Below are 24,859 nucleotides of genomic sequence, written 5' to 3' on the forward strand. Positions count from 1 at the left end.
AGGATATAGGCAACCATCAGGAAGAAATACCAGATATGAAAGAGACAAACCTGCACACATATATCCTTAAACTTCCCCCATATAAGGTTCCTGCACCTATTTTTCTGCAATTTGGCCGACCTAACCCACTTGGAAGAAGCTAGAGTGCCTGTAAATTTCATCCACTTTGGCCAAAAGGGAAAAAGTTATGGCCATTTTTGGATTCCCCATTATAGTGAACACAAAGCTTTGTTTCATATGCAGCAGTTCAGCAACTAAATTGCAGATTGAAGTGTCATATGCATAGAGGAACTCAGAAGCAGATCAGAATTTTAGAAGACACAAAGATATAAGGTGGAACTTGCGGTCTGTGCACACCCCTACTATAAACCTAGCAATGTGCTGTACCATGCTTCCAATCCCCATTTTTAAAGGGAATATCAAGGGATGAGGGATATGTGTGTAACGCCACGTGTGTGTGTTTTTCCCTGGCATTTACATTTTTGAACGTGCAAAAAAGGAAATGTTGACAGTGTGACTAAACTAACCTGTCATTAGTTGCAGGAAAACCAATCTTGAATCATAATGTATTCAGGTTATTTATGGATCTACTGTAATGCCATGTGGTGAAGTCTGTGAGGTGGGGGAGGGGGAAGGCAGAACTGGCTCCATTTATATTCCACAGGAATGGCCCTGACAGTAAATCTCAAAAAAGAACAGGTAGATTGACCGAGGTGGCGCAATGTATGGAGAAGCTGAGCTGTTGCCACAAACAAATGTCAGCAGTCATGATTCACTAGCAATGGGGTTACCCTGTTTTAACCACTAATTGATGAGGTGCCAGCAAACACCTTGTGAATATGACCTTGCCTGTATCCCTGGCAAACACATCCTGGAAATTCGACAGCCACATAGGTCAATTACAGAGCAACGTATAAATAATGGTCACCATAAATGTGCTTTGCTATTTACAGTCAATGATATTTCCCCCCGCAAAATGATAAATGCAGCCGTTCCAGTCAACAGCATCTTTGTTACTCAGCGACCCAAGTTCAGGATGAAGTCAGCGTCGTCATGTAAAGCAATGTAATAAACGACCCTAAATATAATGCTATTAATCACATACAAAAACAGGACTTCAGCAGACCAAATGGCTGAAAAATACCTCTTCAGCGACATCAGTGAGGCTTTACTTAACTGAAAGGTTGTTGTTTGCCGCACCAAGAATGTCAAGTAGTGTTGTCATTTTGAAAGGTGGGTTGTCCAATGGTTCATCAGCAAGAACAACACCCAGATAAACAGGTGCACATTGACTTTGTCTTCAAATGAAGGAAATGAAAGACAGGTATTAAAATAATTTAAAGAGTTCTAAAAAGAAGGTAGGAATTAAAAGAAAGACAGGATTCCAAGCTAGTTTATGGTACACTTCCACATTACAGTGGTACCTCAGGTTAAGAACTGAATTCGTTCTGGAGGTCTGTTCTTAACCTGAAACTGTTCTTAACGTGAAACACCACTTTAGCTAATGGGGCCTCCCGCTGCCGCCACAACGCAATTTCTGTTCTCATCCTGAAGAAAAGTTCTTAACCCAAGGTACTATTTCTGGGTTAGCGGAGTCTGTAACCTGAAGCATTTGTAACCCAAGGTACTACTGTACAAGTCTGTTTCAGGCATTAAGAGCAAAATGACTAACTCTGCGCGTTGACAATTGCTATTCTATTACAGAAAAAAAATTTAAAAGTGTAAAATATTGAGAGAAAGCTGAATGGTGTATGCTAGGGGATCGGGATAAACCTGTGTGTTGCCCAATTTTTCACTTTCCCTGGAAGAAGGGTACAAACACAGCATTTCTAAAATAAAACCCCTAGAGTTGGAGGCAAAATTTCTTAAGAGCAAACCTAACTAATTTGCACTTCTTAAAACAATTCACATACCAAAACAGTTCTCTTTGAGAACAACTCTTTGAGAACAGAAATCTTCTGATGCAGATCTCCAACTAAAGCATATGTACAATATGGTATGTATTGGCATAAAGTGTGTGCAAAAAGGTGTTTATTAGTGAAAACAATGTACAAAAACACATTTTATTAGGGGGAGATTATTTGCAAAAATGCATATGCTAGGAAAAAAATGCATACAAAATTGCATGCATTAGGACAAAAGTGCATATCTGATGTATATGAATTTTCATGCAGAGTTAAAAAAAACCACTCAAATGTATGTGGAAATGGGTTGAAACCTATTTAAGATTAGAAAAATTAGAAATCGAGAGAAGCCCAAAATTGACAGATTTCTCCATCCCTATTTTTTACTCCATTAAAACACCAGAGGGCACCATCAAGTTGTGAAATGTTTTGTTTTAAAAGCGCCCAAAACTTTCTATTTTGTATAAATATATAAATGCTGAAAAGCAACAAAACTGTAGAAGATTAAAACAAGCTAAACTGTGCATGTATTCACCCTTTTAAAGTTACACTGTGTTGTCTTACTTCTATTAAATGGAATGCGACTACATGGCAACTAAGGTTTTAAATTTAGCTATATTTAGGATGCGAAATATTTTTTCTCCCCTGAAGGTTATAACAACCTGTTCCCTAAACATCACAAGAGTTAGATGATTTTGGTATGTTTTGAAAATGCTGTCATCCAAGAGTCACCACATTATTATTTTTTCTTGTTTGGCGCTATTAAATATATTGGAAGAGATGTTCTTGCTCAGAGTTCACAGTAGAACAGAGTAAATCATTATGTATCTTGCTCTTCAGGGGTTCTCAAATGACATGAGCAATGCACTCGTAAGCTTATTTACTCAGAAGTCCTGCTGGATTCATAGGAACTTCCTTCTGAGCCAGTTATGAGTATGACTGCAGACAGTATACTGTAGGCAGCACACTTACTTGAGAGTAAGCCCTACTGAGCTCAGAAGAGTTACTTCTGGGGAGTGGGCTGTAAGTCACACAAAGTTGCTTTGGATGGGCTGTTTTCCCTCAGCTGTGAATGGGATCCAAAGTGGGGTAGATTCAAAGAATCTGGGAAACTGAGATAATGGCATCCTTCAAATTTTAAGAGGGAGGGACCAAAAGAGGAAGAGGTCTGACATATCTATCAGTTTAGGTTTCTCTCATTTTCTCACTTTTCCAAGTTCAGCTTGCCACATTTGTTGTACAGAGTTCTAATGAAAATAAATCCTTGTTTGAGGGCACATTTCTCCTAGTACAGTGGTACCTCTACTTAATTTGTTCCGGAGGTCCGTTCTTAACCTGAAACTGTTCTTAACCTGAAGCACCACTTTAGCTAATGGGGCCTCCTGCTGCCACTGCACTGCCGGAGCACGAGTTCTGTTCTCATCCTGAAGCAAAGTTCTTAACCCGAGGTTCTATTTCTGGGTTAGTGGAGTCTGTAACCTGAAGCGTATGTAACCTGAGGTACCACCGTACACTAATTTGTGCCAGCAGTTTCCCCTACCGTATAGTAAATTTTCAATTCCTATATACAATATGCAAAATTTTGGTGGGACGGCTCCATCCTGAAAATCTGGAGAAGTGCAAATTTTCAAGGATAGCTGTGCTTCACTTTGTGAATTGTGTCAGGAAGTGTGAATTAGGCAGTTTCTGATTAAAATATGAACCATGCAAACTTCACATCTGCCTTCTCCACAGTGAGTCAACATACGTTGAGGAGTAAGATAATGTTACTGCCTAGATCATTATTATTTATTCATTTTACAAAACTTGTACACCGCTTGATTATAATAAATCATCTAAGCGGTTTACAAAATGTAGAAATGTTGTGCCAGGAGTGGTGGTGAAGTGGGGTGCCGCCATAGCTGTAATAGTCTGAGCTGAGGCATTATCTATCAAAGCCTTCTCCCACCTCAAAGACGCCCAACTCTGACCAGTAGAGTTTTGCCATGGACCTCATTGAATCCATACCCTCAATCTATTTTTAGACACACACAGCAGGAACAACCAGTGAGGAGAGATGCCACAGCACACCTGACGGCCTGGTAGCCAAATTGCTGCAACCAAAGAAAAGAACGCCATGAGCATGAAGGACCTATGAAGGCGATAGAGCAATGTGTATAGGGTGTGCAATAATCGACAGGAACATAAACCATGTTTTTAACAAACCTGGTAGAGAATGAAAGCATTTGCCAAGCTACACAGAGAAAAGGAAAGTAGTAAGGGTAAAAGCCAGAGGTATTTCCAGATAAACTCATGTTTAGCAAGGTGTGGGTGATTGTTGACATTTGTCCACCAGACGACTGCAGAACCTTCTGGTCTATAAACATTGTAATGGGAGCCATTTTGTGTGTGGATCACCGTGGGAAAACGGCACACAAATAAACAGTGATGGTTATGATAACAACTTCTTGTATCAGAGGCTTGGGGCCAATAACATACTATAGATCATGGGTGGGCAAACTAAGGCCCAATCACCTTCTAAATCCAGCCTGTGGACGGTCTGGGGATCAGCTTGTTTTTACATGAGTAGAATGGGTCCTTTTATTTAAAATGCATCTCTGGGTTATTTGTGGGGTGTGGCTGGTGTTTTTACATGAGTAGAATGTGTGCTTTTATTTAAAATGCATCTCTGGGTTATTTGTGGGGCATAGGAATTTGTTCATTCCCCCCTCCCCCCAAAAATATAGTCCGCCCCCCCACAAGGACAGTGGACCAGTCCCCTGCTGACCTGTGCTATAGATCATGTTGGGAAGGTTTAGCACCCCCACATGTGCACTACTTTTCCCTTTTTTCCTTGGAACCCAAGGCCCTACTATATACATGGACCTCTAAAGAAGCTTACAGTCTGGGCCTGCGGAAACATAGTAAATCTATTCAAGATGTCCCCAACCTGAAATGGACAAAGTTCAAATCAGGTCATCATCTCGGATAAATAGTGATAAATGCCAAGCCATTAGGTTAGCTCTCAAGCACATATGTCATCGTTGTAGCGATCCTTCCAGGCAGGTCACACAAACTTCCTGCCCTTCTCTGGGGAGTGATAGGCAGAAACTACTGTAGTTTTCTCTCATCTCCCGAATGTTCAGCCAAGGAAAGGATTCTCAGCCCCTGGGCCACTAAAGAGTACACAGGTTTTGGCAGCACACAGAAAGCCTTCACTGGTCCAAATGCTCTCCTCTGGGATAAATGTGTCAGCTTGTTGTGAAGTTCACCTGGGCTGCACAGGAGAGAAGGGGAAGTCTCAGTGCAGCAGCACTCAGGGCTAATCCTGGCAATATGTGGACATTCCTGCCACACAACACAGTGACTCACATGATTGGCTGTAAATGGGCTTCAATCCCTATTTTTCTCTTCACTGGACTGTAGCTTTTAGTAATCACATCAGCAACACAGAATCACATTTGCCTCACAAATCAATATGCTCAGCAAATCAAATGCAGCCAAGAATTCAGAGCATTATGCTGCACCTCGCATTTTCATGTTTACATGCTGGTAGTCATTGCATGGAGAGAGAGAGAGAGAGAGAGAATGTACTGTTCCAGCAAGAAGGAAAGCTAGCTGAGAGCAGAAGAGATATTTGTATCCCTTGCTGAAAAAACAAGGATTCTTTGGCAGTTCAGAATAATGTTCTGCTTGTTTGTAGGTGTCTGTAATAAATTCATGGACTACATAATCCGTCCATGCTGTTTAGTCTTGGGCAGTTTATTCTGACTAACAGGAAGTCACAAATGTTGTAACTGAAGAGTAATGGCTTACATATAAGGAGACTTTGAGTCAACCAGAACCCAAAAAAGCCAAACATTATTTCCCACAAGAAAAGCCAGTAATGAAGTGAACAAATTTCCTGGTAGAGCTCTACCCAGTGGACAAGTCAACCCTTTGTCTCAGCCCCTGTTTTAATGGGACTGTTCTTCAAAAGCTTTCTTGTTGGTCTAAGACATAAAAGCAAGACAAAGGACATTTTCCCTCCGTCACCCGCATCTCCCTCCCTCAACTAGGTCCTGGATGTGCTGTTCTGTGGTCTTTTATTTCCCTCAAGCCACACTGACTGAGTCTGTAAGCTATTCTTGAGAGCTACTGTAAGCCAGGGATGGGGAAACCTCAGATCTAGGGGCTGAATGAGGCCCCTGGGCTTCTATATCTGGTTCCCTGAACCCTTCCTGAACATCCTTCACTGGCCCTTCTCTGCACCCTCCTCAAGTGCTTTTGCCTGGCTGGAAAGTGTTCTTGAACTCTGATAATTCCTTTTGATTGCCTGTGGGTAGGATGGAGAAAGGTTGAGCATGCATGTGTAGAGAAATCTGGGAGGCGGGGGGGGGGGCTGGAATATAACCTAAGTGAGCAAAGGTTAAGAGTCACATCTGCTCTGCCCCAACCACCACAGCCATGTGCCCTCCCCCAAATCATGCCCATGATCCAGCCCTCAGTCTGGAAAAGGTTACAAGCATAGAATGGCGGAGTTGGTTGTTCACCTCTGATGTGGAGCATGTGAGACATGTGCAGATCTCATGCAGATCCCCAGTAGTCCATATGTGAATTGCAAGATGGGGTGAGTGATAGAGTGCACATGAGGAAAAGGTGCACAAAACTGCTTAGTGTGCCTTTGTTTCCATTAATTTCCAGTAGTGCTGCATTCACTTTTTGTGTGTGAAGCTGAGGAAATGGCCAGGTTCCTTTGTATTTCTAAATTGGATATGGCAATCTCTCTACTAGTGACACTGTGGCTGCTGGTGAAAGTATCTGAGAAAGAACTCTGGAAAAAATATATGCCCTGACTGAACAAGGAAGATCCACGCAATTCCATATGTGTGCTATGGACTGATGCAAATGATATACCTGCTGCATACACATCACATTGCTTGGTGCAGTTGTGGATGTGCCACACTGACAAAACCAGTTCCTGCTGGGCAAAGTGCCTAGAGGTTATCAGGATGAGGTATTGTTTAGGAGAAAACATTTGGTGTTGGGAAAGATGGGGGTTTTTTTGGCTGATATTTTGAATTCTGTTCCTGCATTTCTGTTGTTGGGCCTTTTTATGAATTTTGAAGACTCAAGATAAGGCAGCTTAAAGATAATTCTTTGATTAGCTTGTTATTAGCTGTTTAAATTTGTTGTAACTCTGTTACTGCATTATCTTGCAATGTTAGGTTAGGTTTTCCCCTCTGATGTCCTCTGATGTTGTGACTTGCTTTGAGCATGACTTACTGTGGAAAAGCAGCATAAAAATAAAAGATGGGAATGATGATCAGGAAAACTAGATCTAGAAACACTCCCAAGCCACAAACTTCAATCTAAGGGGTAGTATAAGCCCTATCCAGAATGAGATGAACACCATAAACACTTATGTGCAGCGCCCCTGCCATATCTGGATTAAACATCAATTTCTAAGTATTTTATCAGACTATGAGTGAATTCTGGCACCCATTTAGGACATTCACAGCTATTAACAGACACAAGGACACTGCGGGAGGGGCTTCCTTGCACAACCCTGTCCATGCCCATACTGTTTGCCACTTTGAGTCATCCATGTTCATCTCCTTGAGTCTCACATACCCTCTGAACATTATTTAATACCCATCACAGATATTATACTGCTTTAGGGATGGTGCTAAGGATTTTATCCTTTACTTCCCATGACTTCTGGGAGGCAGTCTGCAAGCACACTCTATCTTACTAAATACTCAGCAAAAGAAAAAAGTGTCTAATTACATTTTTTGGTCTGGTTTTTCATTCTGGAATCATCTTTTCAAGCCAGCGTCTCAAAGGCCATCAAATAATAACAAATCTCACTGCCTGGAAATTTGGACTGGATTCATCTAGTCAGGAGATTAAAGGGTACACACAGTATAATTCATCCCTTTTGCCATTCACTAGACCCCCACAAAGGAGCATCAGACATAATGAAATTCAGCCCTCTAGAGAAACCCAGCTAGAGGTTAATGTACCTCTCAAGTGCTGCCTAAACATGGTGGTCATAAGTGATGCATGGATCCTTCTCTTGACCATCTGCCCAGGTATAACTTTCATCCGCTGAGATTCGTTCTGTGAGAAACAATTCCTCTTGCCGAGCTCCAGCAAATTGTCTGGGAACTTGATTAAATACCCCCAGTTCACTTCAGCCATCAATCACTCTTGGTACTCCTTTATTGCTTTGAGCACTACAAAGCAGAAGAAATTATCCTTTGAACAACCACAGTTCTGTATGTCAGTAGCATTACCATCTGCAGTGGTGTCCGTTTTCTGATCCAAATCAAAAATCAAGTACCTACTTGAGATCTATGACTTCAGAGTAGATCAGAGACCTGCTGTTGCCCCAAGGGGAGCTTTTCTATATGCAGAAGCGGTTTCTGTGGCCACATCTGGATTTCCAATTCCTTAGTAGCTTAGCTTAAATTGCACATCACACAGTATACTTTCTCATTTAGCCAAATAATATCCATTTAAACAAAGCACTGGATTTCTTTGTCCCCCTTTCTGGTTAGTCATCTTCCTGTTTTCACAACTGCAACAAATGTATTCTCATAAGGAGGGGGTGGATCTGAATGTTATACTGATCAATGAATTCCTACACTAGTCCTGATGAAGATACCAAATGTGTTAGAGATAAAAATGACTTCCAGATATGATAACAATAAGGGTTTCCTTTGAAGTTGGGGGTAAGAAGTTCATATTTATATGCTGCAGATCAGAAGTTGAAAAGAAACACTGATCAGAATCTACTTTCATAACTGAAAATGGCATGACTTTTTTTTCGTAAGCTTGGTCCATTTGGATACTGTGATATTGTGCCAACAGATGATTCAAGGTTAACATTTCTGCCTTACCAAGTGATGCTAGACCCACGCAATTCATAAGCAAGAAATATGAGATGTTTATCATACTTAGAAACCGTATAAGATGCAGCATGATTTGTATACTGGATAGAAAGAGGAGCATGTGCACTTAAGCCAGCTGTGTCCCACTGCTTCGTTAGGAAGTAAATCTGGAAAGCAGCTATTTTACCACACATGCGGAGCTTTACATCCTTGCGTCAATCAAAGCTGAAATAGTGTGTCTTGTATTCTAACTCTCCTATGTTAGTCTTGTTACACTTCTAAAATATCCTGCCTATTAACAGAGTGTATAATTAAAACTTAAATGTTTGAAAACAACCAGTTGTGTGTCAGAAGTCAAAGTCAGTAATAGGTCAGTAATAAAACACCTGGTATCAGTGAACTCTTTATTCATAGAAACTAAAACAACGCAGGCCTAGTGATCAAAGCAACTCTACCCAGTAGGTCTTGTTCCAATGAAGCAGTTGTGAGGAGGTCTGAAGGTCTCTGCTTTCCCATCACTCTCTAAAGTTCCTCCTCCAGCAGCCTAAGGTTCGTCGTCTTGGCTCTCATTACCCTGCCCTCTTCTTTTCTCTCTGTGTTCTGGGAGACCAGGGAGAGGTGAGTTGGTCACAGCAGCAGAAGGAAACTCCCTGGTTTCTGCCCTCTTCATCTCCGTCTCCTAGCCCACCTCCTCTCCTGCCTTACAGTCCGGACTGTGCTCTGCCCCAGCCTCTTCCTGCTCACTAAGCCTTGTTGCCTCGTCAGCTTCTGACACCTCTTCCTGCCAGTCTGCTTCCTCTTCTCCCACTGATCACTCATCATTATCCAATTACCAGTCTCCTGGCTCTCAGCTTTCTTCCCCTGGGGGTTCTCTTGGGGGTTCCCCAGCTAGTGCCTTCCACCACTCCTCTGCATCCAGCCAGTCCACTGTGAGCTCCATTGGCATCTGTGCAGTTTCCTCCTAGGAGAAGAGGCTGTGACAGCCTGGGTCAAGGTAAGTATTAATTAGATGTTAGTAGCTGGGAGAGAATTTCCATTTGGTTCATATTAAAATGTGTCTAGTTCCCACTTACTACAACAATACGCTATTTGAAATGAAGTTATTCTTTGAGATTTGCACTTCTCCAAATTTTGAAATTTTGTGCTCTCCAACACAAAAATACAGTGGTATCTCGCCGGTGGCGCTGTGGTCTAAACCACAGAGTCTAGGACTTGCTGATCAGAAGGTTGGTGGTTCGAATCCCTGTGACGGGGTGAGCTCCAGATGCTCGGTCCCTGCTCCTGCCAACCTAGCAGTTTGAAAGCACGCCAAAAAGTGCAAGTAGATAAATAGGTACCGCTCCAGCAAGAAGGTAAATGGCATTTCCGTGCGCTGCTCTGGTTTGTCAGAAGCAGCTTAGTCATGCTGGCCACATGACCCAGAAGCTGTCTGCAGACAAAACGCCAGCTCCCTTGGCCAGTAAAGCGAGATGAGCTCCACAACCCCAGAGTCGTCCGCGACTGAACTTAATGGTCAGGGGTCCTTTACCTTGGTTTATGAACAGTCCTGTTGATGAACTATTTGGTTTATGAACTCTGCAAAACCATAAGTAGTGTTCTGGTTTGCAAACTTTACCTCGGTCTATGAATGGAAGCAGAACGGTGGAAGGGCACTGGCAGCGGGAGGCCTCATTAGGGAAAGCGCGCCTCGGTTTAAGAACAGATTTGGCTTAAGAACAGACTTTAGGAACAGATTAAGTTAGTAAACCAAGGTACCACTTTATGTACAAATAGGTAACAGATTAGTGAAAATAACATAGTATTGTGTTAGGGAAATTGCTTGCAACGATGTGTTTAATAGGAGTCTCTTTGTTAAACTGATGCAGGAATGTGCTAAACTGAATTTAAGACTGTAATTGGAGAGGACCTGAAACTGATAGATCCAATGGGACCATTGGAGAGTATGGTAAATCCTTGCTCCATCACTTTGTTCAAGGTTAACCAACATGGCACCTTCCAGAGGTGGTGGGGTATAACTACCACTAGCCCCAGACAGCGGGGCCAATGCCTAGAAACAATAGTCCAAAAGATCTGGAGGGCAAAAGGGTCCTTGCCCACAAAAGGCTTGCTGCACAAAGATCACTTTAAATCCTTCCTCATTGTGGCTGTGTCTATGTGGTCAATGTCATTCACCCTGTGAGTCCCATCACAGACACCAGTCCCTTAATGTTCACTTGGCAAACTAGTACATACAAGTGGGGCCTGCCACAAAATGTTACAACATAAGAGTTCTCCTGTTCTGAGTGCCATGTCCTCTTCCAGGATATTCTATTTCCTCCCCAGTTTATGTCTCTCTTATGAGATGCCACTTTTCCTACAGCAGGGAGCCACATTTGAAAAACTGAGCCTATTAGCATATAGGATCAATGATTCTTTCGTATGTGGTGGCAGGTACCACAAAGACTACAATGGAGTGGCCATCTCAAGGAAGGCTGTCAGTGGCAATTGCAGTCTCCAGCTCTAGAAAAATCAGTGGTGTTGTGGGGTTTTTATGGGAGGGCACTGTATATTAATTCACGATCAGTGTCAGGTATATGGGGTGAACACAGGGGGTCCCAAGTGGCTTTCCCTCACCATCTGCATGGCTGTGTGAGTGGCGTGGGTTAAGGCTGAACTCCTTTGGACAAAACCTGCTTTTACCCTTCCCAGCTTCATAGGCCCTATACACATACTATAAAATTTACACCCCTACTCAGCATGGCTGTCAGCAACTGGTTTAGCAATTGGTCTCAAGCATGACTAAGCTGCCAGGGGATACAAGGGGGAAATTGTGCTCCAAAAACCAATGGGATAACGGTGGCACTGTTGCCTGCTGAGCTCAAGAGCTGCAGCAGGACTCACTGGTGTTGTGGTTTGCATATTTCCTGACTACACGGCGGTTTACAGTTACCATCATCGGAGTATTAAAGCTCTACAGGTGTCATCTACATCTGTCTGCACCTAACAAATCCAGTATTCTCCCACTCAAATAAATCCTTTTGCTGAAATGTTGGTTTATACATTCCTAAGGATTAGGGTTAACATTACAACTTCAGCCATCCTTGTGCTTCTAAGCTGTTCGAGCAGCAAATTAAAACACACAGAGTATTAAACAGTCTCTCCATCTCTCACACAACAATTCCTACATACGTCTTCTAAGTTCTTGTTCCAGTGTTCTTGGCCAAGCCCCATGAATCGTATTCTCAGCCCTGGGATTGGCAACATGGATGGATCCCTACAACTTCCTTCACCTCTTCCCCTTGCCTTCTCCTTAGTGAGTTCTGCAGGGGCCACCATAATGTTTGCATTATCACAGCTCCTTCCTTGTGGTTCGAGCTAGTAAGTAGAGCTATCTCCCTCTTCCCTTAAAACTGACCAGGCAAAGAACAGGTGAAGAAAATGTTGATTGGTTGGTTGGCGGCATTCATACCCCTCCATTTTCTCCACAGACCTCAAGGTAGTATACATGGTTCTTCCCCCTCATTTAATCCGTACAGCAACCCTCTGAGTTGTTAAGCTAAGTTAAGCTAAGAGGCAGTGACTGGTGCAAGGTCACCCAGACAGCTACATGGTCAAGTGGAGATTTGAAACCTTGTCTGCCAGGTCATAGTCTGACACTCTAACCACTACACCACATAGTTGTGTGGGGCCTTACAGATTTAGGTCAAAAGAGACAGGACAAAGAAACAATGTATAGATCATTCTCTCCCATTCACTGTTGAGAAGTGACAATTGTTCCCATGAACAAGCATTCTATGCAAAGTTTATACACTTGTTGATCTGTTTAGTTTTGTGTATACCAGTACACAGGGCTCTGGGTGGTGCTGTGGTCTAAACTAAACTAAACTAAACTAAACTAAACTAAACTAACCCTCTTGGGCTTGCCAATTGGAAGGTTGGTGGTTCAAATCCCTGTGACGGGGTGAACTCCTGTTGCTCTGTCCCAGTTCCTGCCAACCTAGTGGTTCAAAAGCATACTAGTGCAAGTAGATAAATAGGTACCGCTGCGGTGTCAAGGTAAACAGTGTTTCCATGTGCTCTGGTTTCTGTCATTGGGGGTTCCGTTGCGCCAAAAGAGGTTTAGTCATGCTGGTCCCATGACAAACGTTGGGTCCCTCGGCCTGAAAGTGAGATGAGCGCCACAACCCCATAGTCCCCTTTGACTGGACTTAACCGTCCAGGGGTCCTTTACCTTTACCTATACCAGTACATAGACTGTACACCTGTTGACTGTTAAATATGGATAAGGACATAAGTATACAGCTCAACTATTTGTGCACATAGATTATACATTCATTGAACGTAGCGTGTGAACAACCTTAATGTGGAACAGAGTATGGCAAAGGGAGGAGACAGGTTCTTGACCCCACACTTCTCATGTTAAATCACTTCTTAAACCATTTCCTCACTCTTCATGGAGTCTCAAATGTGTCCTTGTCAAACAAGCCCTTTCCAGAGCTCATTGATTATGGAAATCTTGTTGGATGGGTTTCCTTGGCCTTTCGCCACTCTCTTTGGCCTCTTTTAGAACAGCATTCCCTCCATGTCTTCATCAGCTGAATACTGTAGTGTAAGTGTTCCCTTATACAGCACGGTTTTATCATCCAATAAATTATGTTCCAGGATCATAAAATGCTACAGAACAAAATTGTATGGTGAATATATATCCCAATAATAATACCCAGCTTTCACCCCAAACACTGGATCTAGGACTTGTGGTATTATATCAGTCCATAATTCTCGGCTGAAGTCAAGAGTGTTGTGGTTATTTATTCAGTAGAGAATTTGGCATGCCCTGGGCTTTCTCTCATTGCTTCTGCCTCAAAGTTAACATGTCCTAATGACCAAGATAGGCACTATAGCAATATCATGACAAAGGCTATGATAAAACTACAGTAGGATGTCTCCCCCTCCTCCTCCTCCGCCATCATTGTGGTAATTATATGCTATGCAAGGCAGAAATATGAGTAGCTTAGAAACTAGATAAATGAAAGTTTCCATTCAGGTGATGGGAAGAATGTTTTCTTTTAGTGGCTGAGTCTGATTTGTCGTGGTTTGTAATACAAACAGTTTGAACGTCCGCAACATTCCTGGACTGATGATATATTTATTTATTTTGGATACTTGGAAATGATTTGCTTTTCATTGTCAAAAGTGGTGAGCAAGTTTGTGTGTGTGTGTGTGTGTGTGTGTGGTGGGGAAATTTTCAAATGCAAGTTGGTTTTTCTTTTCGTGAAAACACAATAGGCTGCTCCCTTGGAGCTGTGTGTGCACTGTGGCCTTAATCTAGTGAGGGACCATGAATACTTAGAAAGGAGTTTCCATTTGCAATTTGAACTCCTCGCACATCCACAGGGAAGTGCTGCATGGAGGACTAAGGAAAATCCAACTATCTGCAGCATACTCTGCAGCCTTGTTTGTGCTGGTCGATCACTGATGATGCACATTGACTCTCTCCCACCTCTCACAACCCAGTGAGCAGATCCAAGCTGCACACATGGGAAGCTGTCTTATATTGGGTCCACCCAGCTCAGCATTGTCCCCACTGAGTGGCAGCAGCTCTCCAGGGTGTCAGTATTTTCATTCTCTCCTGTTGCTGGATGTGTGATTGTTACATCACATGTCTATGTTTACATTCCATGCTTGGAAAGTGTGGAAAATGGAAGCCAGTCCTATCTCTTCCGTTGTATTGTACTTTTGTACTCTCTCTCTCTCTCGGAGAAGATGTGAGAGGGACACCATGATTGCTCTGTCCTGTATATATTACTTAATAAACTCATATGCCACACCTCACAACCTCAGCTTCCAGCTTTACTCTGCTGTTTTGAGTGTGCACATGTCTTCGGATATGTGTCGCTGCTGCGCACTGTGACTGAAGAGTTATGGAACATCCCATGCTGCGTCCAGAGGCAAGATGCCAGGAGAGGTTTCTCAGTTGTGCATCGGCCCTCCCTGTCACAGGGTTCCAAGCTGTATGTGGTTTTAATTTATTCTGTGTTGAATTTCCCCTCTTCTTTTAATGATGTTCCCTTCCTGGAAAGATGCAATGTGCCACCAACATATTGTGCATTTCCACATTTCCGATTCATGGCTGCCACTGCAGGGGATATGGAAAGGCACAGTGTGGTGATGTCACATTGCACATTCCCATATTGGTGAACGAGGGCACACTTAACCTGGGGACTGCTGGTTTTATCAAGAGATTATGCTTGGCATCATATGTTGTTGCTCCCTCACCCTTACTTACAACTCCTATGACCCACCCGCTAGCAGGTGGTGGGGCAGAGCTGTGGAGTTGTCCTATGGACACCAGTGTCACCACATCTTACCTTGAGGGTGCTGGGTTGGGGTAGGAGCTGTGTGGCTCTATTAGCAGAATGCCACATTGGCTCTACTGGTGCATCTGCACAACCCTGCCCTTGCTGCTACCTGCCCCACCCTGGCACCAGCCAGGTGAGCTGAAACAATGCCAGCATCAGGAGGGCAACTCTGCCCCTCCACACCAGCTACCATTTTGCTCTCAGGTCATATAATGTCACTTGGCTGCCCTCTCTTTCTCTGCACAAGAGCTCTCCATGTCCCACTCTTCCTCTAGTCACACAGGAAGAGTGTAAGCTAAGGACTTCTACACAGATGTGCACCTTATACTTTTTGAAGCCATCCATCCAGTCTCATAAGGCCATGGGAAAAACAGAATGTGTGTGGGCCGGGAGCAGCCTATGCATTTTCCTCCCCTCGGGGGAGAGGGTGTGGGGAGTGGCTGGCAACAACCACTGTGTCTTGGCACCAGCGTGGCTCTCCTGTTTGGCATAATCAAGACCTGGAAATTAAGCATGACTAAGTCTCTTCCCCCCACCCCCAATCTAAACATTCCTGTCAGTGGCAGGACTCAGATTGCAGTCCTGATGCCAAAGGACGGAGGACTAATTCCAGCCCCAGGCTGCTAAGTCATTTACATGTCCAGAGGGGGAGTTTTTTTACCCTCTAGCTTAATGTGATTAAAATACCAATGGACATTTTTAGCATACTCTCTGTGTGCAGTTTCAACAGCATCAGCAACAAGAAGTATTAAAATAAACACTCACTGAGGGATGGTTTATCCAGTTAAGGTAAGACTTTCTTTAAAATGGCATACCAAGAATCCCGGTATCTGACAATTGTGCTTCACTTGCAGAATTAGCGCTCGGAATAATTTCGTTCAGGTAAACATACCTCTGTTGCTATGTAACAGCTGATTTCTGTCCTGTACTTGTTACCGTTATGACCTAGATTGATCTAGATAATAAATTCCAGGTACATGCTGTGGTATTCCTGCAGAGGCGGAGCTAGCTGCTCTGGCACTCGGAGCGGCGCATATGCTGTGCACCTGGGGGTGGAGCCACAGGGGCAGGGTGAGCATCCCAGGAGGTGGGGCAAGAGTCCCAGGGGGTGGGACGTCCATGCGGGTGGAGCGAGCCTCCCATGGGGGGTGGAGTAAGCCACCCATGGTGGGCTGCTTCCTGGGCGGGGGGGGGGGGGAGCCATGCCGCTTTGCCAGCCCCCTTCCTCCCTTCCCTCTTCCTTTTGACAGCTTGGGGGAGGCTCCCCCCCCAGGAAGCAGCCCGGGAGTGGGGGGCACTCACCTGTGACTCCCAAGCCTCCCCTGAGCTGTCAAAATGAAGGGGGAAAGGGGGAAGGCCGCCAGCAAGGTGGTGCAGCCTCACCCCTGCCCCCGACTACTCAGGGTAGGCTTGGGAGTCGGAGGTGGGTGGTGTGCTGAATGTCACCCCCCTCAGTGATGACACCCAGGGCAGACCACCCCCACTGCACCCCCTTCCTCCATCCCTATATTCCTGCAGTTGGTTGACCAGGACCATTTGTTGCTGCAAACGAGACAGGCATCACAACTGGTGAGAGGCACCTGCTTGTCCCCCGCAAAGTGCTATATGGTGCTCACTTTCACAATGCTGACTTTTTGATGGCTTACCAGCAGTGCTGTGTTCTGGGGTGAGTGGCTGTGAACAACTTGCCCTTTTAATTCACAGCAGTGCACAGTACTCTGATGTAGCGCCATTAAAGGCTGCAATGGATGGGCCTTGCTGAATCTCTGATAGGAATCAAACTCCAGATATTGGAGGCACTGCTGAAAAGCCCCTATTTCAAATGCCTGCCTGCCCAATATTCTCCAATGAGCATAAGCATCCATTTACCCAGTTTAGGGAGGCTGGTGCTTCGAGCCAGGATGAGATCTGTTGCCAGTTGCAAGAAGCACCTGATTTAAAAAACGTGCTTGGTTAAAATCACAGCTCCTTTGACCCTGATGCAGGGAGAATATTGATCCAGAATTATAAGCAAACTAGCTTATTAAAACAACGACAACAACACCTAGTGGACTCTAGTAAATGTTTAGCACTCATTTCCATGTGATTTGTTTTCTGAAGAAATTAGTTTGCAACCATGTTACCCTGGAAAACCTGGAAACTTGTGGAAGTTTCATGTGTTGAAATTTGGGGTGGTATTCTGGCATACAGTTCTTTCCTAACAATTAAAATGTAGCATGACATGGTGGGAAATATATCCCTAGTTCCATAACACAACAGGTGGTGCAGTGTAAAAGCAACATCTAAATCTGGAATAGAAGTGCTAGCTAACACACACAATAATATCCACGTCTGAACGCACCCTTACTCATGGTATGTTCCATTCATTAGCTAGGCTCTCAAGAGCCTTTTCCAGCAGCCTAGTTGCCTTATGCCAAAGATGACCAACTGGCTTCAGTCCCTAAAGCAATTTTTATCTGGCTCCTGGAAGTCCTTCCAGATTTTAATCAAGTTATATTAAGAAAAGTTGCCCATAGTTCACTTGGAAGCAAAAGAGAAATTGTTTCAAGATGTAAGAAAGAGACTTTAATCTTAACATCTCTTGTTGGCACGTTTGTTTGACTCTAATGTGTGTTCACGGGACACAGGTGGCGCTGTGGGTTAAAGCCTAGGGCTTGCCGATCGAAAGGTCGGCGGTTCGAATCCCTGCTGCGGGGTGCGCTCCCGCTGCTCGGTCCCAGCGCCTGCCAACCTAGCAGTTCGAAAGCACCTCCGGGTGCAAGTAGATAAATAGGGACCGCTTACTAGCGGGAAGGTAAACGGCGTTTCCGTGTGCAGCTCTGGCTCGCCAGAGCAGCGATGTCACACTGGCCATGTGACCCGGAAGTGTCTCCGGACAGCGCTGGCCCCTGGCCTCTTAAGTGAGATGGGCGCACAACCCCAGAGTCTGTCAAGACTGGCCCGTACGGGCAGGGGTACCTTTACCTTTACCTTTAATGTGTGTTCAATAGGTGAATGTACATATTTCTGAACAATGTTATGCCTGAGCATGTCTGTGCCATATCTTGATGCTCTCACTGCTAGGTGGCATCCATTTTGTTGGAGGGTCTGGCCATTCAAGCTAGGTGGTGTGTGGAATGAATCCATTATGTTCCACTCAAATGCTGGAGTGGATTGTGGATCTGAAATGGAATATGGTCAGAACAATCCTATTGGTGCATCTGAGAAGGACTAAATATGAGGTTCATGGTCGCAGATCAGAAGGGGGGAATAGTATTTTTCTTTTTCTTTCCAGGTGCTGTGGAGGAAGATGTGTGCAGCAATATCTGTTGCATTGTTTTCTGGATAGTTTTTATTTTACTTTGTTGAACTTCCTCTCAGTGTGTGCTGGGGAAAGGAGAAAGCTTTGGAACCTTCAGATCCAATTTCCGCCCTGATCTGCCTTTCAGCAGATTTATTAGGATACTTTTTGATGGGTCTTTTGGGGAAAGGATCTCTCTGAGAAATGGAAATGTCACACACTTTTCTGAATAGTTAGGATTAAAGAAGTTGTCCATTAGTGGCCCACCAGCTGCCTTGCTACCTTTTCAATATGGCCTCCATCTGATCAACACATCTCATGGCTTCATGAGCTGTATCCTTCAGTTCCACCCTCTTTTTGCCAGTATTACTAGGTAGGGGTAGAGAAATCTGTCAATTTTGTTTTTCTCGGGACTTGTCCACACTTCTGCTTGTTCCATGCATAGAAAGCATGGGTCCAAGAGGTTTTCTGCTTGTCCCATGCCTTCTAGGCACAGGTTCAACCACTTTTTCATTTGTCCTGCCGCTTTCCCGAGGAAAACCCACTATTTATTACTGAATCAGAATGTCAAAATGCAGAAAATCTGATGTTTGTTTGTTCCAATACAGTGGCAAACAGTGAGTTTTCCTGGGGGAAAGCTGCAGGACAAGTGTAAATGTCTGTGAGCCCTCGATCTCTCATTTCTCCAACATTAAGTTCAGTTTTCCACATCAATTTGTGTTTTTTTAAAAAAGTTTTTACGAAAATTTCACCAGCTTTTAAATGTGAATTTATCATAATGTATGTATTTTTGCATAGCACTTTCCTCTAATATGATGCATTTTTGCATGTTATTTTCACTAACATATGCATTTTATGCACACTAGTATTTGAACTTTGGTACACGTTACCTGGCTGGAGAACTGGACAGCAGAATTTAGAGAAGTGTGGCATTCAAAGGAAGGTTATGTTTTCATTCATGCTTTGTTTTGCAAAGCATGATGGACAGGGCTGGATTAAGGTTTGATGAGGCCCTAAGCTACTGAAGGTAATGGGACCCTTTATATGTCCAGCTGTCCTATGTCAACAACAAATTCTCGCTGTTTCTTTGTGTCGAATATATCCTATATGGTAATTTATAGACCTAATAGGTATCTAAAGCCATTTGCACATAACAAAATATGGATTTTATCAAAGTAATTGTTGAACTGTGATATTTTAGGGAGCAGGCTAGCAGGCGGGGCCCATTACTTACATCATAGGAGCCTATACAACACAAAACACTGTTGCTCTTTGTAGGTTTCATTTTATTTGTTTTTTATCTCATATTTTGGAAATGTACATCCAGGTTTTTCCCCCTTTAATATTTTTGGGGCCCCCAAGAGAGTGGGGCCCTAAGCTATAGCTTGTTTAAAGGTAAAGGTACCCCTGCCCGTACGGGCCAGTCGTGTCCGACTCTAGGGTTGTGCGCTCATCTCACTTAAGAGGCTGGGAGCCAGCGCTGTCCGAAGACACTTCCGGATCACGTGGCCAGCGTGACGAAGCTGCTCCGGCGCAGCACACGGAAACGCCATTTACCTTCCCGCTATAAAGCGGTACCTATTTATTTACTTGCACTTAGGGGTGCTTTCGAACTGCTAGGTGGGCAGGAATAGCTTGTTTAGCTTTTACATAAATCCGGCACTGGTGATGGGCTCACCATTAAATGCAAACAGAATCAAATTTATTTCCCCTTCCTACTAGGGCAGGTGTGGGAAACCTGTGGCCCTCCAGATGTTACTAAACTAGAAATCCCTTCAGCCCCAAGGATGATGGGAGTTGTAGTTCAGCAACACTTTGTGTGTGATCAGAGTTTGCAGATCCTGAAACTCTTTCAATTTTCTTTTTTCCATCCCATTTGCAGTGACCTTTTACCAAACTCCTGCAGCCTCTTTGAAACTCACTGAAGAGTTTTGAGATCCACAGCTTATTTATCAGGCATCGTGTTTAAGTGTGGTTTTAGGTTTCATGAGTGAGCTACCCACAACTCTACTTTGAACATGCCTTTGCTAAATGGTTCTAAAATAATTGAAGAGGGGAAAATGATTGACAACATAGCAAAAACCTCAAAGTAGATAAATAATTTGTGATTCAAGCCATGGTAGTGGAGCTTTACATACCATAGCAAATTGTTGAATAGAAGCCAGATTTAAATCATATTTTTAGATTTAGGTTTAACCAAACAGTGGTGCAGCTGAAAGCGGCATATTGTCACTTTGCTGTTTACAGCTGAGAAGAGTTAGCTGTAGATCCTAAGGTTGTGGTCAAAATGAGTTTGTGTAACAGATCTCTCTCCTTCTTTGTTTGCTTTGTATTTTTGCACAGAGGAAAACCACTGCAGACTGAAGTAAAGTGGGCTCTGAAATCTAGAACATTGTCCAATGAGTTCTGCACAATGCAACAAAATTCTATGGAACCAAGAAGAAATGTTTTTAAAATGAACATAAGCTTTTGTTTTTTTCACATAGGGGGATGATATTTGGAGACCTGGTAGCCTCTACAGAGTGGATTGACCATGCCAAGTTTCAGATGAGAAGCTCCAGGGATCTTCATGCTAGCTACCTTTAAATTATACTTTCCCCACCCTTCCTTCCTTCCTTCCTTCCTTCCTTCCTTCCTTCCTTCCTTCCTTCCTTCCTTCCTTCCTTCAAGACTGAATCATGCCTATTGTCAAATTCCTGTGTTTGCTGTGTTCCTTCCATCAATGTTTTGAAAACATTTGAGGGATATTTTAAATTAGGTTTGAGATGCTAGGCATGAGTAGGTAGTGGAAGGCAGTGAATGGTGGGCAGCAACTTGAAGATATATGAGGGGTGGATTATACAGTTACAGGAGTTCTTGAGGGGCAGCTTGTCAGAAATGAGAAAAAGTAACATATTCATAGGAATCATAGAAGAAATTCTGCTATATAGAGGGCAAATTTACAGCAATAGCAGTGACTGAGAGGAAAAATACAAATATGAATTCACCGTGGTTAGGAATTGGAAATAATAATAATCAGAAAACTGCTATTATAATGTACTGAAGTGTGTACAATGTACTCACAAGATAATGTACTAGTAAAGACATATGTAGAAAACTTAGCACAGATGTAAATAAACCTTACCTAAAAACTAGAGACAAAATGGGAGTGGGTTATAAGACCCAGAGGACAAACATTTTATTAAAAATGAAATAAAGATGGGACTGGGGTTATTTAAGAAAGGACAGAAAAGAAACACAAGCTGAGCAAATGCCACCCAACCCCACCAATCACTTTCTAGTAAATAGAACTTACAAAAGAGTTCTGCATTTTAAGACTTATTCTCCCACCAAGCATTGTGACTGCAGAATACTGGGTGGGGTGAGAACATTCTAGCCCTCCACCAGCTCCCTCTACCCCGGTGTTCTCCTTGTATGGCATTGTAATTAAAAATTGCAGCAGTTTGGAGACAATCTGTCTGGCTTTCTGAGAGAACACAGTGAGCTACAGATCAGCACAAATAGATACAAATGAATTCAAGACAACCTGATCCATGCTGTAGTGATCTGTAGCTACTTCGGCCTAATCTGGACAGGGCACAAATTATAGAATCTTAGAATTGGAAGGGACCCTAGGGTCCTCTAGTCCAACTCCCTGCAGTGCAGGAATATCGACATACATCTGTTCGATTCAGTTCGGGATTTGGCCAAAACCAGTACCCAGACCTACTTTAATTGCACAAACCTAAATTTCTGATATGCACATGAATCCCTCCCATGAAATAGTGATAGTCTGGAGGTCACCACTATTGTTGTTAATTCATGATCACATTTATATCTCACCCTTCCTCCAAGGGACTCGGCAAGGTGAGATTATCTCATTTTATAGTCACAACAACCCTGTGATGTACATGAAGCTGAGAAAGTGGCTGATCATTAGCATTCATATGACAAATCTGCATGCTTTTTTGTATTCTCAGTGTACTCAAGCCCCACAAATCACACAACGCAAGTATTGCAGCCTGTGTTCCTTCTCCCCTCTCCCCTTCAACACTGCAAGGTTACTGCAAATACCACAATCTGCACCACGCTAGGTGTAATATCAATATGAGATTTCTCTGTGCCACACTGTCTAATGTTTGGCTGGAATCTTCAGTGTCAAAACACAGTCTGAGTGAATAGACTATTCTGTATATGGGTACAATTGTTTTTTGGGAGAAAAACTAATTAAAAAGTCACACGCACCTTTAAACACCAACTGTTTTAAAAAAATAATGTAACGGAAGTGTGTCTTGAGCAAAGTTTCTTTATTTCCTGATTTTGTTATAAGTAAAATCAGGTGGAATTTTAAAACAAACAAAAACAATCATTACTTGACCCACAAGCCCTTTTAAGTATGAAATTGTTTATTTTACTTTAGAAAACACTGGTATTTGTCTATTTTCCGAACAATTGTTGGAGTCACTTCACTTGCCTTTTCTAATGCCTTACGGCTAGAAACAAATTCTAATATGTTGGGAACTATCAGTTATGGAATTATTATTTCCCTCATCTTTTATTTGCTACAGATTTCTGGTCAAGCATCCAGCAGAGTTCATTCTTTACTTCAGCAGAATCTCCCATTGACTTGAACCTATGCAGTCTATATATAGCAGAAAGGTTGCTTTCCTTTTCAAGACCCGCATTGGTTTCAACAACCATTTTCTGAAAAGCTTAAGAAATCAGAGTTTTGTAGTCCCTCTATAGAGAGAACATGAAAAAATCACAGACGCTAAGGCCCCACCTGCACTTATACCTTTTTAACAGTTATGGTTTCCTCCAAATAATCCCAGGAATTGTAGAGGTTTAATAATCAATCCCTCTTCTCCAGGACTTGAACCTCTGTGAGGGGACCAGGAACAACCAAGTTACCACTGTTCTCATGATTCTTTGTGGGAAGCTCTCAGTGCTTAAAGTGTTATAATACTGCTTTAGATATGTAGTGCAGATGCGGTCCTAATCCTGATACAGAGGCCAAGGCAGGCTGGAGAGTTCAACATCCCAGGTTGCATTGTACACGGCCCAACTGTTGTTGTTCAGTCGTTTAGTTGTGTCCGACTCTTTGTGACCTCATGGACCAGAGCATACCAGGCACTCCTGTCTTCCACTGCCTCCCGCAGTTTGATCAGACTCATGTTTGTAGCTTCAAGAACACTATCCAACCATCTCATCCTCTGTTGTCCCCTTCTCCTTGTGCCCTCAATCTTTCCCAACATCAGGGTCTTTCCCAGGGAGTCTTCTCTTCTCATGAGGTTGCCAAAGTATTGGAGCCTCAGCTTCACGATCTGTCCTTCCAGTGAGCACTCAGGGCTGATTTCCTTCAGAATAGATAGGTTTGATCTTCTTGCAGTCCATGGGACTCTCAAGAGTCTCCTCCAGCACCATAATTCAAAAGCATCAATTCTTCAGTGATCAGCCTTCGTTATGGTCCAGCTCTCACTTCCATACATCACTACTGGGGGAAATGGCCCAACTACCAGGGCACAAAACATTTTGCTGCTTGAGGTGAAGAACAAGAAAGTGCCCTCATCCCTGTTCCACGTTTAGAACATGTTAACTTTTGAAGAAGCTGCAAAGCTTATGGGGATGATGAGGCCTCCTTTGTTTCATTCCCCACCCCCTCAAAATAGAGGAACAATTACTTATTTGATAACGAACATTAAGAAAAGAAAATAAACTAGCAAATTATATTTACCTGTAATGAAGGTAAAGGGGTTTTAGGTGAATGTTTTGATTTCATTTTGGGAAAAGAACAGCTAGTTCTTTTATGAGCAAATGAGAGACACTGGCTAAGGAATTAGTATTGATAACTGGATTTGGCTATGGACTTACATTCTGTCTAGGCTGATTTCAGCTGATTCTTCAATATCCCTGCCCCACCCCCAAGGCTGGAATGTAGCCTCCTTTAGAAGGGCAACAGCCACATTCCTTGTTCCACCACTTTTTTTGCCTCTGGCCCTGCCTGCTTTCCCCTCTGCCTCCCAGCCACCACCGGCATTCATCCAACAAGAGGCTGCCTTCTATGGAATGCGCCCTGGGATTCTAAAACAGTTCCCCATTCCTGCACTAAATCAAGATTTGGCTATACAATATATGCTCCCCTGCCTCTTCTGACTTATAAGTGATCTACGTCTTCACGATCACTTCTTTTGGGTGGCTATCATACCGTTTCGGCTGAATGGCTTTTGTTCCCTTGCTTGCTTATTTCACAGATGCATCAGCACAGAAAGAAGGATTCTAGCAGGATCACAACCATGCCATTCCTCTCTGGTGTCTAGTCTTAGCTGTCAAAATCTGCACTTTTGAGACTCTGTGTTCCCGGATTCCGTCCTGGATGTCACATGTGTGTGGCTTAGCTCACAGCCATTGTGTCTCCCTGTGGTCAGCTCATGAATTTGTTACAAAATGGAACATGACAAATTAATAATTAAACTGAGCCGTGCCCACTTGGCGAATTTCCCCTTC

The sequence above is a fragment of the Podarcis melisellensis genome, assembly GCF_964234715.1.
Source record: "Podarcis melisellensis genome assembly, chromosome: 3".
Classification (NCBI taxonomy): domain Eukaryota; kingdom Metazoa; phylum Chordata; class Lepidosauria; order Squamata; family Lacertidae; genus Podarcis; species Podarcis melisellensis.